Source organism: Lathyrus oleraceus, chromosome 3, assembly GCF_024323335.1.
Source record: "Lathyrus oleraceus cultivar Zhongwan6 chromosome 3, CAAS_Psat_ZW6_1.0, whole genome shotgun sequence".
NCBI lineage: Eukaryota > Viridiplantae > Streptophyta > Magnoliopsida > Fabales > Fabaceae > Lathyrus > Lathyrus oleraceus.
Window position 1 is genome coordinate 193,840,018 of NC_066581.1, and position 16,644 is coordinate 193,856,661.

Here is a 16,644-nt window from a genome sequence, read left to right on the forward strand (position 1 = left end):
AAGAACTAGTGTTATGGTGATTTGATTCATGATTAAGTTTGTTTCTGGTTTATGAATGGTAATTAGGGTTCTTTATCTAGCGTTAATGGTACAAAGTAAAAGGTGTTTCGACAATAAACTCTAAACGAAATCTAAAGGCTTATGACTTTAAAGATAAAGGATAAATGACAGTAATTCTGTAAAAAGGCTTTTTTAAAGATAACAAAGGTAATTGACAAAAGTAAAGATAAATAACTTGAAGTAAAAGGTTTTAAGTTTGAAAAGGTGCTGGAAATAAAGGTTTGGCGAAATGTAAATGTAAAGGTAAAAGCAATGATGAAAGACTTTGAAGATAAAGGCAATTCGACAGAAGGCTTAAAAATAAATAAAGACAGTAAATGGTTTAATTTAAGTAACTTGCATTAAAAAGATAACATGAAATGTAATCATGGTGTTCTTCATACATACATTTTCAGCAAAGACTCGTTTCTCTCGCTCCGGTACTTTGAGTATTTTTAGTGAATTTTGTATATCAGTTTGAACACACGAAATCTAAAATCTAAGACTCATATTTATAACAATTCGACCCTAACGGTCTCTACGCAGATGATTGCCACGTTCGACGTTTTCAAGCGCTGCGTGTCTCAGATGCTTCGACGCGTTCGCCTGACGAAACTACTTCGTTTGAATTTCAAATCTTTCCCGCTCGAAGCTTCGAATCTGCCAAACGCCGATGTCGAAGAGAACTTGTGGAGATCCTAAAATCTTCTAAGTCTTAAGCTTCGACAAAAGGCCCTTTCTCCCAAGAAAATGATTTAATAAATAGCTTCACAAAGCCATTTTTATATTATTCTCCAAAACATAATATTTTCAAATAACTTCAACCTAATGGTCGAAATCTCCAACTAACAAATTGCCCCCAATAAATGTCTATTTCGAATAAATGTAGAAATGGGCATTTCTTGTAATCACCAGATTTCGACCAGAGACCTTTCATAGACCTAAAAGTCCATAACTGTCACATCATGATGCTACACCTTGGGCACAGCAACATGTCAGAATTTCTTTTGTGACAGCTCCAAAGGTATTCACGTAGGCTCTCATTGGCTTTGGGATAGCCAAACTGCATTCCCTCTTGCTCTATCTTCAGACACCTCTCCACTTCCTCCATCTCTAGGGGAGGGGGTTGGTTCAGATCCATCATGTTGACACATAGATTGGCGCCATCAGCGATTGAAATTTCCTCAAATTTCTTCCTTAGGCCGACAGTAGCCTCAGTTGCCTTCCCATTAAGACCTTCAGCGGCCTTTGGTTCGACATCAACAACCTGTTCACCTTCGACAGAAATTCCAAAGGGAACATCATTATTTAGGCCATCAGTAGACTGCTTTCCAACTAGCACATAACCTTCAGTTCCTATTTCCTTCACAACCCCCACTTCTACCATGTCAATCATGTTGATTTCGACAGGTTCAACATAATTTGTGTCAGCAATGTTGAGGGGGTCAACGTCAACCTTCATCTGGTTTCTCCCCCTGTCAGCGAACTTGAGGCGGCCATCCTTAATTGCATTATGAATAAGATCCCTGAAAAGAAAGCATTGTGAGGTTTTATGGCCTAAAAAATTGTGATATTTACAGAAGCCTCTTTTCTTCCGTTGTTCTAACGGAGGAATTTTGGTATTAGGAGGCACTATCATTTGGCCATCTTTTACTAATAAATAGAAGATTTCATCATATTTGGTAACATCAAATGTGTAAGTCTTTTTAGGAAATCCATCATTCTTTTCAGTTTCGACAGGGTTCCTGCCATTCGAAGGTGTAAGTAATTTACAAGCATAAGGTGGTGCTTCTTTTAATTCAACCAAATCTACTTCGAATTCCTCGAGACCATAAGGGTCATTAGAGATTTCAGACGCCTCATCTTCGACTTCGACATAAGCAACCCTTTCTTTCTTATAATTCTTATTCGCTCTGGCCTTTTCAGCTTTTAAACGTTCGACCTGTCGAACCCTGTCTGCTAATTGGGCCATATCTCTTAGATACTGGGTATCTAACTTTTTCCTAATGGAATAGTCTAACCCTCCAGCGGCCATTTCGACCAATTCATGTCAGGCACTACTGTAAAGCATCTAGATTTCAACAAACGAAACCTATTCAAATAATCATCTATAGGTTCAATGAATTTTCTTTTAATACTGGCTAATTCCTTAAGGCTTATCTTAGTTTGGCCCATGTAGAATTGTTCATGAAATAATCTCTCCAAATGAGGCCAAGTATCTATGGAATTTGGTGGCAAAGTTGTAAACCACGTGAAGGCATTCTTCGTTAAAGAACTGGGGAAATATTTCATTCTTAGATTCTCACTGTTCGCCAAATCCCCTGCCTCAGTCATGTATCTGGCTATGTGTTCTATAGTGGATTCACTAGTGTCCCCTGAGAATTTGGTGAACTTAGGGATTTTACAACCCCTTGGTAATTCAGTTTGTAGGGCGTATTCTGATAAAGGAGAGGTATAATTTGACCATCGAAGTCCTGTATTCAGACCATTTTGGGCCATGATTCTCTCTATCATAGTAGTTAAGTTTCCATCATGCTTTCTTGCCTAACCCTATGAATTACTTCGTCTGCATCCTGGTCTCTATTAACCATCATTACTCTCCTAGGTTGTTCTTCAGGGACTTCCTGTCGAATTGGTTGTTGTTCTAATCTTGCCCCCATGACCCTTTCATAAGGCGCTTGTCTAGGTGGTCGAACCTGATTTATAGTTGGTTCTTCTTCCTGGATTATAACTTGGTTTGGTCTGCGTCGAACAGAGGATTGAGGGGCGCCTAGGAAATCTTCTATGCGTCCCATCTGCGCTGACAGTTGTTGGTATGTTTGGGCATTATCATTGTTAGTCCTATTTATATTCTGTATTAGGGGAGAAAAAATGGTATTCATTTCTCTGGCAAGGACTCCTACCATATCATGGTTACTAGCATCCATTTGTTGTCTAAAGGTTGTCTGGTTATTCGTTGTAAGGGTAGGTAATAGGGTGGATAATCCTTGTGATTGGGTATTTCGACCTACATGGTTCATGCCAAAACCAGAATTTTGAATTGGCGAAACAACCGTATTATGGGGTTGAGTATATATGGAAGTATTATTTTGAAGTCCTGCCATGGAAGTAGATGGCATTCCATATGGGTATTCTCTCCAAGGCCTAAAATTCTCAAATCCCGGTTGCGTAGGGGTAGTAGGTGTTGGTTGGGTTCCGACAATTGTCGAAAATGAGCCAGGGATTGAACTTGCAGAAACGTCTGCTACGCTTGACATAATAGGCATTGTTGTCGAATTATTTAAGGCCATGGATCCAGATGTTGCTATGGCCTGTGTACTAGGGATCTCAGTGTACCATGGATCCGACTGTGCCTGTTCCCTGGGGAGGAAATTGTTCCCCTTGACTGGTTGTATTAACCATCTTTTTTGTGTATTTTCTTTTGGTTATAGGTTGTGAATTGTTGGCTATCTTACCACTTCTAAGGTTCATGCAACACTATGATTTTTTAACTCAAAAGAATAACAACAATTTTGTATTGTAAAAGTAAAGCAAATTATTATAATTAATAGTTCTTTTGACACCGTCCCACCGGGTGTGCCAATTTATTTACCAGTAATTTCTGACAAACAACCGCTAGTCCTCCAATATTATTAATCTTGGTAACTTACAGGATCGACTAGATTGATCCTAGGACATGTGTCTCAAGAACTAGTGTTATGGTGATTTGATTCATGATTAAGTTTGTTTTTGGTTTATGAATGGTAATTAGGATTCTTTATCTAGCGTTAATGGTACAAAGTAAAAGGTGTTTCGACAATAAACTCTAAACGAAATCTAAAGGCTTATGACTTTAAAGATAAAGGATAAATGACAGTAATTCTGTAAAAAGGCTTTTTTAAAGATAACAAAGGTAATTGACAAAAGTAAAGATAAATAACTTGAAGTAAAAGGTTTTAAGTTTTAAAAGGTGCTGTAAATAAAGGTTTGGCGAAATGTAAATGTAAAGGTAAAAGCAATGATGAAAGACTTTGAAGATAAAGGCAATTCGACAGAAGGCTTAAAAATAAATAAAGACAGTAAATGGTTTAATTTAAGTAACTTGCATTAAAAAGATAACATGAAATGTAATCATGGTGTTCTTCATACATACATTTTCAGCAAAGACTCGTTTCTCTCGCTCCGTTACTTTGAGTATTTTTAGTGAATTTTGTATATCAGTTTGAACACACGAAATCTAAAGGTTTTAAGTTTGAAAAGGTGCTGGAAATAAAGGTTTGACGAAATGTAAATGTAAAGGTAAAAGCAATGATGAAAGACTTTGAAGATAAAGGCAATTCGACAGAAGGCTTAAATAGAAATAACGACGGTAAATGGTTTAATTTAAGTAATTTGCATTACAAAGATAACATGAAATGTAATCATGGTGTTCTTCATACATACATTTTCAGCAAAAACTCGTTTCTCTCGCTCCGGTACTTTGAGTATTTTTAGTGAATTTTGAATATCAGTTTGAACACACGAAATCTAAAAACTAAGACTCCTATTTATAACAATTTGACCCTAACGGTCTCTACACAGATGATTGCCACGTTCGACGTTTTCAAGCGCTGCGTGTCTCAGATGCTTCCACGCGTTCGCCTGACGAAACTACTTCGTTTGAATTTCAAATCTTTCCCGCTCGAAGCTTCGAATCTGCCAAACGCCGATGTCGAAGAGAACTTGCGGAGATCCTAAAATCTTTTAAGTCTTAAGCTTCGACAAAAGGTCCTTTCTCCCAAGAAAATGATTTAATAAATAGCTTCACAAAGCCATTTTTATATTATTCTCCAAAACATAATATTTTCAAGGAACTTCAACCTAATGGTCGAAATCTCCAGCTAACAAATCATCGCCATTATTTAGTCATAAATAATGTCACTGAGCAATGCATGATAATAACTAGAATTCATACAATCGATCAAGAGAATACATGCGATATGGGTTAATGAAGTCTAATCCCGACAAGCTTATCTATATGTTATTTTTCCAAATATCTACCGTTTTTCAATTCCTTGAAATTACGCAATCGATTATTCATTAAAACCTTCACTTAAAACTCTACTAACCGTTGAACGAGAATGATATTGCACCAGTCCCCGTGGATACAATACAAACAATACTTACTTTTGATTACTGAACATCACCTTCCCAGCTTCACCCTTATCTTAATTGTTGATTCTTTATACATGTCTTTCAGGTGATGTGCGAGTACCCATGTGTTCAGAAGCAAACATTCATGTTCTTCAACCTCTTCTCGGGGGTATGAGAGGTCACAAAAGATAAAGATCATCGATGGCTTATTTTCATCAAATATCAGTCTCAAAGTCTTTGAGATCTTCACTAACTCCTTTAAGAACTTAAAGCAGTTAAAACTTTTCTCTTTAATTTTTGTTAATGTTGATAGATTTAATAACAATTCTGGATTGAGGTTCATGGACTTTACCGGATGGTGGGATATACTTGCAAACACTTTGACTATTAGACAATCATAAGTGTGAGATTTAAGTTTAGAATAATGTGTATTTAAATTTTAATTGTTCTCTAAACTTTATAGTAAACTTTTAGTTTACAAGACTCCAAATCCTTCTTTAAAGGACATCTATCTCATATGACAAATGTTAGTAAATCATATGCCATTTGTATTGAACGATCCATGATAGTTAGGCGGCTATGATCTAATGTACTTCTTCGATAAATATATCTCCAAATCTGTTATTTATCACTGACTTCGACTGATCCGATATGGATTGGGTATTTGCCCAAACCAAAACAACAACCTTTAGTTGGTTTTTTTTTGGTCTCGGTGTCAAGTCATGTTTGTTTACATATTATACTCTCACTTTATTCAATATCTACACACTTTGTGGGTTTGTTGTTGTGTTGTTTCTTCACGAGTGAAAGCTCTAGTATTTTTAGATTTGTTGAATTAATAAATAAATAATCAATATATTTTATCCATTTTTTTTATTATAAGTAAAATTTAACTTTTTAAAATGATTGAATATCATTTGATTTATATTAACTTAAATATATCAATTAATCAATAGATTAAAAAAATTACTTATAATAAAGAATGGAGGATGTATGTAAATATTAATCATATGAAAATATTTGTGCATAGATATTTAAGAATATTTTGTAAATTTTGAAACTCCAACAATCATCTCAAGTTTACTCTTAAACTCATTATCAGCCAAAATAAACTGACTTTTATATATGTTTAAAAGTCCGTTTAGAAAAATGAATAACAAACAAGAAGAACCATTGCTTCTTTAAATCATTATTTTGTCTATTTTATGTTAAGAGTTTTTTTTTAATAATTCAAGTGATGTGATCGGTTAATACGGGGTGTAACCGATTACATATGTCAAAATAAGTTAAATAAGTAGTAAAAAAGTGTTTTTGGAGTTGGTGTAACAGATTATCCATTCGCAGTAACCGATTACCACTTTAAGTTAATTTCAATTTGTTTCAGTTGGAAACGATTACAGATTTTGTGTAACCGGTTACAAGCTCGAGTTTTATTTTTATTTTTCTGTTGTTTGACTTATGTTAATTGTGTCACAATCATTGTGTAATGTCTTGTATATATGTCTTGGAGACATCCTCATCAATAACTAATGAAAACATTCCCTCCCTCAACTCTCTCTCTCTCTCTCTCTCTCTCTCTCCACACTTTAATTTCTCCATTATTCACCAATCTTGTAGTTACAAGTTCTAACATTTGACATCAAGAATCTGGTTCTGATCCACGAACACCTAGTGTGCAACATGAATTTTGTCTCCAATGAAAGAATCCATGTAAACCTACCCATCTTTGATGTGAAGAATTACGACAAATGGTGCAAAAAAATGAAAGTGTTGTTTGGATACCAAGATGTTCTTGAAGTGATCAAGATGAGGTGAATGCCCTTGTCCAAGGTGCAACAGATGCGCAACAAACAACACATAAGGAAGAGAAAAAGAAAGACTTCAAAATTTCAAGAGAAGAAGAAAGTGTTGGTATTATGTGCAAATATGTAAAATTTATATTATATGTTGATGAGAATAATATAAATTTGTATATTTGGTTTTGAAAATAATGGTAATTTGGTATTCTGTGTTTGCAAGATTTAAAATGATCTGATTCTAATTGTGTCAATATTTTGTAGATTATGTGTAAAAAATGATACATCCCAGTCAAAATGAAATTTAAAACAAATTATATATATGTCAATAGATAAGATTTAATCCCTCGATTATTAATTAAAACTGATGTACCAACATAACTTATTACCTTACATTTTTATATAAAACTGACAGGTAAAGCGGCGTGCGCTTCATGCTTTTGAAAATAAAAATATGTTATTACTAAGGATCAAACCAATGATCATTTCCATTATAACCTTGGTTTTTTCAAAACCGAGGGGTACAGTGGCAAGTTTTTATGCCGCCCTTCGTTATCTCGGCAGTGTAACCGAGGTAAAAGCCATTTCGCGTCTGAGGTGAGATGTGTTATTTGTCGTAGTGCAAACGGAAAGAAGTCAATTGGTGTGAGATGTGTGTTTAAAGTGAAGGAAAATCCAAAGGGTGAGATAATCAAGCATAAGGCTTAATTAGTTGCAAAGGGATTCTTTCAAAGAGAAGACATAGATTTTGAAGAGGTATTCACATTGGTTTCTAGGATTGAAACCATTAGGCTTGTTATTGGTATTGTGAATAAAAACAATCGGCCTATCTACCAAATAGACGTCAGATTTGCGTTTTTGAACGACCCATTTTAAGAAGAGGTATATCTAGAACTGTTGGTGTAAGCCCTAGAGGCCAATACTTTTGGTACTTGTATCGAATTATTTATTAATAATAAAAGACATTCTCTTTATTATGTTTGTTTAATAAAGTCCCTAGAATAGATAGTCCGTTTACTGGATCAAGTGTGACTTGATCATGAGATCACATTAAACATAAGGACACTATTCTTAAAGTATCCGTAGTCGAGCTTTATTGTGAAGTGAGATAACATTAAAGCATTAAGACGATTATGTTTGTAGACTGATGATCACATCTCATGGATCATGGATAAAGAGTTATCAAGTCTTAAACATAGGTATGAATATTAAGAGTAATATTTATACCGGATTGACCCGCTATGAGAATACTATATAGAAAGTTATGCAAAGTGTCATAAGTTATTCTCATGGTGATAATAGTGTATACCACTCTTCGACCTGAAACCACTATGGACCCTAGATGTAGAGTCGAGTGCTTTATTGCTGATCCAACGTTGTCCGTAACTGGATGACCATAAAGACAGTTGATGGGTACTCCACGAAGCATGCTGAGGGACATGAGTGACCTAGATGGAATTTGCCCATCCTGCGTAACAGGATAAATGTCTATGGGCCCAATATTGAACTGGACAAGGATGACACGGTCTATACCTTGTGTTCAATATAGACATAAGGGCAAAAGGGTAATTATACACATAATTATTATCACATGAGGTTTTGTCAGATCACATGACATTTTCGTGTCTTGGGTAGCAGTGATGTGTTGCTAGATACCGCTCACTGTTTATTATGTTAAATGCGTGATTTAATATAATTGCCAACGTCGCGAAAACCTACAGGGTCACACACAAAGGACGGATTGATGAGAAATAGAGTAACTAAGGAACACCGTAAGGTACGGTGCACTTAAGTGGAATACGAAATATGGTAAGGTACCACACGCTTAAGTGATTTTGGGCATATTATAAGATATGGGCCAAAATACACTTAAGTGGGCTTTTTAGCTTGAAGCCCACACAAGTGGTTCTATAAATAGAACCCTTGGGTAGAAGCATTGTCACTCAGACTAAAACTCAAGTGAAGACTTGGAATTTCGTTTCCCTCTCTCTCTCACTCAAAGCCTTCATTCGTACCAGCTAGCACTGAGATTGAAGGAACCCGTTCGTGTGGACTGAGTAGAGACGTTGTCATCGTTCAACGTTTGTGATCGCTCTGTGGATTTGTATCCAAGGTTTTGATCGTTACAAGAGATCTGCACCAAAGGTTTGAATCGCCACAAGAGGTAACGATTCTATCACTAATCATGCCCATTCGTAAGGATCACTAAATGGAGAAATATTTATATTCCGCTGCGCCTTGGATGGCAATTCTCCTTCAGTGGTATCAGAGCCACTTACGAGACCATGAATCTGATAACTGTTTTTGTTCTGTATTAATATGATTAAAGACAGAATGAATCAAAGATTAAATTGAGATCGATCAAGTTATATATATATGATATATGTAATCCTGATGCAAAATACATTATATATGATATAGTGTTCTCGTTTCGTTCATTCAAACACTCAATGGTTGTTTTCCTTTGAGCGATCAATGGTCGTTTGCTTCTTGATTCGACATTAGTATGGTGAAACAATGACGTGTTGATCAATCATACTGAATCAACAATCGAGATGTGTTTGACGGTCTGGAATTGGAGCATCAGGGTTAGTGACGGCACAAAGGTTGTGTTGTCAGAGAGTTATGCGATTGGGGTTGTGACTGCACAAGAGTTGTGCTTTCTAAACACTTTTTGGAACAATGTTAACCGGTTAACGCAATACGAAATAAATTTTTTTAAGGTTTTCAAACAGTGTTAACCGGTTAACGTATTTGGTTAACCGGTTAACGCAAGACGGAATACAGTTTTCCAAGAGATTTTCAAACAGTGTTAACCGGTTAACACATTTGGTTAACCGGTTAACGCAAGGCAGAAAACAATTTTTTGAACAGATTTCAAACAGTGTTAACCGGTTAACGCATTTGGTTAACCGGTTAACGCAAGGCAAAATTCACCCGTTCGGCTAACTCAGTGCTTTAAAGTATCAAGTGTTGATGCGAAAACGACGTCGATTTTAAATGAATTGTTCATTAAAAATTTCGGCCAGGGGCGCTGCCCCCTTGACCCCCGTCCGCTGGGATAATTGCGCTAGGGGCCATAACTGTTTCATTATGTATGTATGTATGTTTATGCATGTGAATGTATGTTGATGCATGTGAGAGGCGATTTATATGATAAATAAGCCGGTGAGATCAGAAAAATTGCAATTCCCTCAAATTAAATATTAAGTTTATGCTTTCCAAGTTTTAACACTCATCAAGACTAGTATCGGATAATGTAGGTTTCGCCTACGCGAGGTGCATGTCCTATATTAGTAAGGTGGGATGGGATAATTGTAATATCCAACTGTTAAAACAATGGGTCAAACTTAACTAAACAAATTATAATAATATTATATATGTTTGCTTTCCAAGTTTTAGCACTCATCAAGACTAGTATCGGACAATGTAGGTTTCGCCTACGCGAGGTGCATTTTCTATATTGGTAAGGTGCGATGGGATAATTGTAATATCCAACTGCTAAAACGATGGGTCAAACTTAATTATAATAATATTATATATGTTTAGAAGCAAGAGTTGGGAATGATCCATATGATGGATTGGAATAAGGAGTTATTCACCCAACTGAAATTTTCGAGAGTTGTATGAGATACAATTGGAAGGAGTTCCTACCTAAATAACCTAGTTTTGTGTAATCCGCCTACGCGGACTTAGAACGAAGTGAAATATGGATCTCGACCCACTAGAAAATCTTCCAACGGGATTTTCCGAATCAAATGATGAGGGTCATTTCTTTTGAGTAAAATAGTGGGAGCATATTTAATTAAAGGCCTGATTAAATATGTCAATGATACTTATATTTTCATGAATCCTTATGTAGATTACCATGACAACAAACACCTCTAACAACATCTTGTGATCAATCCTTGATAAGGAAAAATTGTCTGAGACAAATTTTCTGGATTGACACCGAAACCTGAGGATTATCCTCAAACATGATAAAAAGCTGTATGTCTTGGAGACACCTGTTCCTGAAGAGGAACCTCCTAGTTCTGCACCTAAGGCAGAAAGAGATGCTTATAAGAAGCATGTCGATGATGCCAATGGAACTGCTTGTCTCATGCTAGCTACCATGAACTCAGAATTGCAAAAGCAACATGAGAACATGTCAGCGTTCGATATGATCGAACACCTGAAGATGCTCTATCAAGAGCAAGCAAGGCATGAGAGGTTTGAAGTTTCAAAAGCCCTTTTTCAAGGCAAGTTAGCTGAGGGAGCCCCTGTAGGTCCCCATGTACTCAAGATGATTGGGTATGTGGAAAACCTTGAGAGATTGGGTTTTCCCCTCGAAAAGGAACTTGCGACTGATTTGATCTTGCAATCGTTGCCAGATAGTTTCAGTCAATTTGTCCTAAATTTCAATATGAATAATATGGATAAATCTCTTCCTGAACTGCTCGCAATGTTAAGAACTGCCGAGAAGAATCTGAAGTCAAAAGGGAAGTCTATTCTGATGATCAGAAATGGAAAGAGACAGAACAAAAGGCCCACTAAGCAGGGTGATAAAGGGAAAGTCAAGGAAGTTGCCAAACCCAAACCCACCGTTGCTGCTTTAAAGCCTAGTGGAGGCATAGCAAAAGAAGGCACCTACTTCCATTGCGGTAAGACCGGACACTGGAAGAGAAACTGCCCAAAGTACCTGTAGGATAAGAAGAATGGAGTAGAGACTTCAACTTCAGGGGCTGAAAAGAAGTCGAGATTTGGCAAAAGGTGAAGTTGACCTACGAGTTGGCAATGGAGCAAAGGTTGCTGCTTTAGCCATAAGGACTTATGTATTGACTTTACCTAGTGGTTTAATAATTCAGTTAGAGAACTGTTATTATGTACCTGCAATTAGCACGAATATTATTTCCGTTTCTTGTTTGGACAAGTTTGGTTTTTCATCTATAATAAAGAACAATTGTTGCTCAATTTATTTGAATGATATATTCTATGCTACTGCACAAATGAACAATGGACTATATGTCCTTGATCTTGAAATGCCTATTTATAACATTAATACTAAAAGGATGAAACCTAATGAGTTAAATCCAACTTACCTTTGGCATTGTAGATTAGGCCACATAAATGAAAAACGCATTTCCAAACTCCATAAAGATGGACTCTTGGACTCTTTTGATTATGAATCATATGAGACATGCAGATCTTGTTTAATTGGATAGATGACAAAGTCTCCATTCACAGGAAAAGGTGAAAGAGCTAATGATCTTTTGGCCCTCATACATACTGATGTATGTGGACCACTGAACATACTAGCCAGAGGAGGTTTTCAGTACTTCATCACATTCACTGATGATTTCAGTAGATATGGTTATATGTATTTAATGAAACACAAATCAAAGTCCTTTGAAAAGTTCAAGGAATTCAAGAATGAAGTACAAAACCAACTAGGTAAGAATATTAAAAACTCTTCGATCAGATCGAGGTGGTAAGTATTTAAGCCTAGAGTTTGATGACCATCTGAAAGAGTGTGGGATCCTATCCCAACTTACTCCTCCTGGAACACCCCAATGGAATGGTGTATCTGAGAGAAGAAATCGAACCCTGTTAGACATGGTCCGATCCATGATGAGTCACGCCGATCTTCCAAACTCCTTTTGGGGACATGCACTATTGACATCAGCTTACACACTTAACCGTGTTCCATCCAAAAAGGTTGAAAAGACACCATATGAGATATGGAGTGGTAAGAAACCACATATGTCTTACATGAAGATTTGGGCTTGCGAAGTTTATGTAAAACGACAAATTTCAACTAAGCTTGAGCCCAAATCTGACAAATGCTTATTTGTGGGGTATCCTAAAGAAACAAGAGGGTATTACTTCTACAATCCTTCAGAGGGCAAAATGTTTGTCGCTCGAACTGGAGTTTTCCTGGAAAGGAATTTTATTTCCAAAGGAATCAGTGGGAGGAAAGTAGAGCTTGAAGAAATTCAAGAATCACAAAGCATTGATACACCTATGGAGGAATTAGAGCAGGAAACACAAGTAGTTGTGTAAGAGCAACCTGCTCAAGTAGAACAAGACCAACGTAGGTCAGGCAGGATACGTCACCTACCTGAGAGATATTGATATCTCATAATTGATTAAGGTGATGTATTACTCATGGATCAAGTACGAACATGAGCCCTGTGTCTACAAGAAGATTAGTGGGAGCATGATCGTTTTCCTGGTATTATATGTAGATGACATATTGCTCATTGGAAACGATATCCCTACCCTGCAACAAGTAAAGTCTTGGTTGGGGAAATGCTTTTCTATGAAGGACCTAGGTGAAGCAGCCTATATATTAGGAATCAGAATCTATAGAGATAGATCACAAAATTGCTTGGCCTAAGTCAGAGTACATAGACAAAGTGCTGAGACGCTTTAATATGAATGATTCCAATGGTTATGTGTTTTGCTTAAATGGTGGCGCTGTGAGCTTGAAAAGTTCAAAGCAAGATACAGTTGCTGATTCTACAACCGAGGCCGAGTATATTGCTGCCTCAAGTGCAGCAAAGGAAGTTGTTTGGATCAAAAGTTCCTTAGTGAACTTGGCATAGTTCCTGGCATTGTGGATCCCATTGGTCTCTATTATGATAACAATGGTGCTATCGCACAAGCTAAGGAACCTAGATCTCACCAACGATCCAAACACATACTTAGGCGTTATCACCTCATTCGAGAGATAATAGATAGAGGAGATGTGAAAATATGTAGAGTACCAACACTTGACAATATTGCTGACCCACTAACAAAGCCTCTTGCGCAGCAAAAGCATGATGGCCATACTAGATCTATGGGCATTAGGGGTATGCCTGATTGGCTCTAGTGCTAGTGGGATATTGTTGGTGTAAGCCCTAGAGGCCAATACTTTTGGTACTTGTATCGAATTATTTATTAATAATAAAAGGCATTCTCTTTATTATGTTTGTTTAGTAAAGTCCCTGGAATAGATAGTCCATTTACTAGATCAAGTGTGACTTGATCATGAGATCACATTAAACATAAGGACATTATTCTTAAAGTATCCGTAGTCGAGCTTTATTGTGAAGTGGGATAACATTAAAGCATTAAGACTATTATGTTTGTAGACTGATGATCACATCTCATGGATCATGGATAAAGAGTTATCAAGTCTTAAACATAGGTATGAATATTAAGAGTAATATTTATACCGGATTGACCCGCTATGAGAATACTATATAGAAAGTTATGCAAAGTGTCATAAGTTATTCTCATGGTGATAATAGTGTATACCACTCTTCGACATGAAACCACCATGGACCCTAGATGTAGAGTCAAGTGCTTTATTGTTGATCCAACGTTGTCCGTAACTGGATGACCATAAAGACAGTTGATGGGTACTCCACGAAGCATGCTGAGGGACATGAGTGACCTAGATGGAATTTGCCCATCCTGCGTAACAGGATAAATGTCTATGGGCCCAATATTGAACTGGACAAGGATGACACGGTCTATACATTGTGTTCAATATAGACATAAGGGCAAAAGGATAATTATACACATAATTATTATCACAGGAGGTTTTGTCAGATCACATGACATTTTTGTGTCTTGGGTAGCAGTGATGTGTTGCTAGATACCGCTCACTGTTTATTATGTTAAATGCGTGATTTAATATAATTGCCAACGTCGCGAAAACCTATAGGGTCACACACAAAGGACGAATTAATGAGAAATAGAGTAACTAAGGAACACCGTAAGGTACGGTGCACTTAAGTGGAATACGAAATATGGTAAGGTACCACACACTTAAGTGATTTTGGGCATATTATAAGATATGGGCCAAAATACACTTAAGTGGGCTTTTTAGCTTGAAGCCCACACAAGTGGTTCTATAAATAGAACCCTTGGGTAGAAGCATTGTCACTCAGACTAAAACTCAAGTGAAGACTTGGAATTTCGTTTCCCTTTCTCTCTCACTCAAAGCCTTCATTCATACCAGCTAGCACTGAGATTGAAGGAACCCGTTCGTGTGGACTGAGTAGAGACGTTGTCATCGTTCAACCTTCATGATCGCTCCGTGGATTTGTATCCAAGGTTTTGATCGTTACAAGAGATCTGCACCAAAGGTTTGAATCGCCACAAGAGGTAACGATTCTATCACTGATCATGCCCATTTGTAAGGATCACTAAATGGAGAAATTTTTATATTCCGCTGCGCCTTGGATGGCAATTCTCCTTCAAGAACAACCCTCTGATTTTGTTGCAAGAAACCACGAGCTAAAGTTTTACAAGTTGAAGAAAGCGTTGTACGATTGAAGCAAGGTCCAAGATCTTGGAACAAGAGAATAGATGGATTCCTAAAGGAGGTTTGCTTCAAGAAATGTGTATCCGAGCATGACGTTTATGTGAAGATGGATACAAGTGAATGAGTTATATCCTTTGTCTATATGTAGATGATTTGTTGATAACAAACAATGATGAAATGTGCATTTCAAAGTTCAAGAGTGGACTTATGAAAGAATTTGAGATAACCGACCTTGGTCATGACATACTTCCTTGGCATTGAGTTCCACAAGTCCAAAATGGGACTTCTCATGAACCAAAGAAGGCATGCGCTTGAGATATTGAAGAAATTTGAAATTAAGCATTGTAATGATGTCATTATTTTGAAAGAAAAGAGACTACAATTGTCGAATAATGAGGATGAACAAGATGTTGATCTAACTCAGTATACGAGGATGATTAGACCCGTGTGTTGTTTGTGCAATACGCGATCTGACTTGGCGTTTAGTGTCAATATTGTGAGTAGATTCATGGGTATAGTGAAGGTGTCTCACTTGGCAGCATTCTAGAAGAATTTTAAAATATCTCAAAGGGTCTATTGTCTATGAAATTATCTTTCCTACAGCGGATATGGGCAGAAAAAGAAATTTGCTCGGTTTTACCGATTTCAATTCGTGCGAAGATCATCTAAAGTCTACAACTGGATACATATTTATATTAGGAGGAACACCAATCTTATGGTGTTTGAAGAAGGAACCGATAGTTGAACTCTCGTCTTGTGAGGCCGAGTACATTACCACTTTGTTATGTGTGTCCCAAGCCGTGTGGCTAAAGAAGGGGAGTCTGTTACACTCCTGATTGATAACTTTTCCGCGATTAATCTTGCTAAGAACTTAATTGCACATGGGAGGAGCAAGCACATTGAGACAAATTTTCACTACTTGAGGGAGCTTGTTAGTGAAGGAAATTTAAGATTGAGATATTGTAGAAGTGAAGATCAAATGGTTGATTTATTGACTAAGGGAGTCACAAATGATTTGTTCAAGACTTTGAAGATGAACATGGGCATGGAAGACTTGGAGCATAAGAATTAAGATGTTGTGTTAAGAGTTTTTTGAGTAATTAAAGTGTTATAACCGGTTAACACGGGGGAGTAACCGATTACATGTGTCAAAATAAGTCAAATAAGCAGTAAAATGTGCTTATAGAATTGGTGTCACCGGTTACGCATTTGCAGTAACCGGTTACCATTGTTAGTTAATTTTAGTTTGTTTCAACTGTAATCGATTACATGTTTTGTGTAACCGGTTACAAGCTAGAGTTTTTGATTTTTCTGTTATTTGACTTATGTTAATTGTGTCCCAATCATTGTGTAATGTCTTGTATATATGCCTTGGAGGCGTCCTCATCAATAACTAAT

At 36.8% G+C, this 16,644-nt stretch overlaps 1 pseudogene; it reads right to left on the reverse strand.

Annotated features, from left to right (window-relative positions):
- Nucleotides 1–997: 997 nt before the first annotated feature.
- Nucleotides 998–3,305, reverse strand: LOC127130368 (uncharacterized; annotated as a pseudogene).
- Between the last annotated feature and the right edge of the window lie 13,339 nt (nt 3,306–16,644).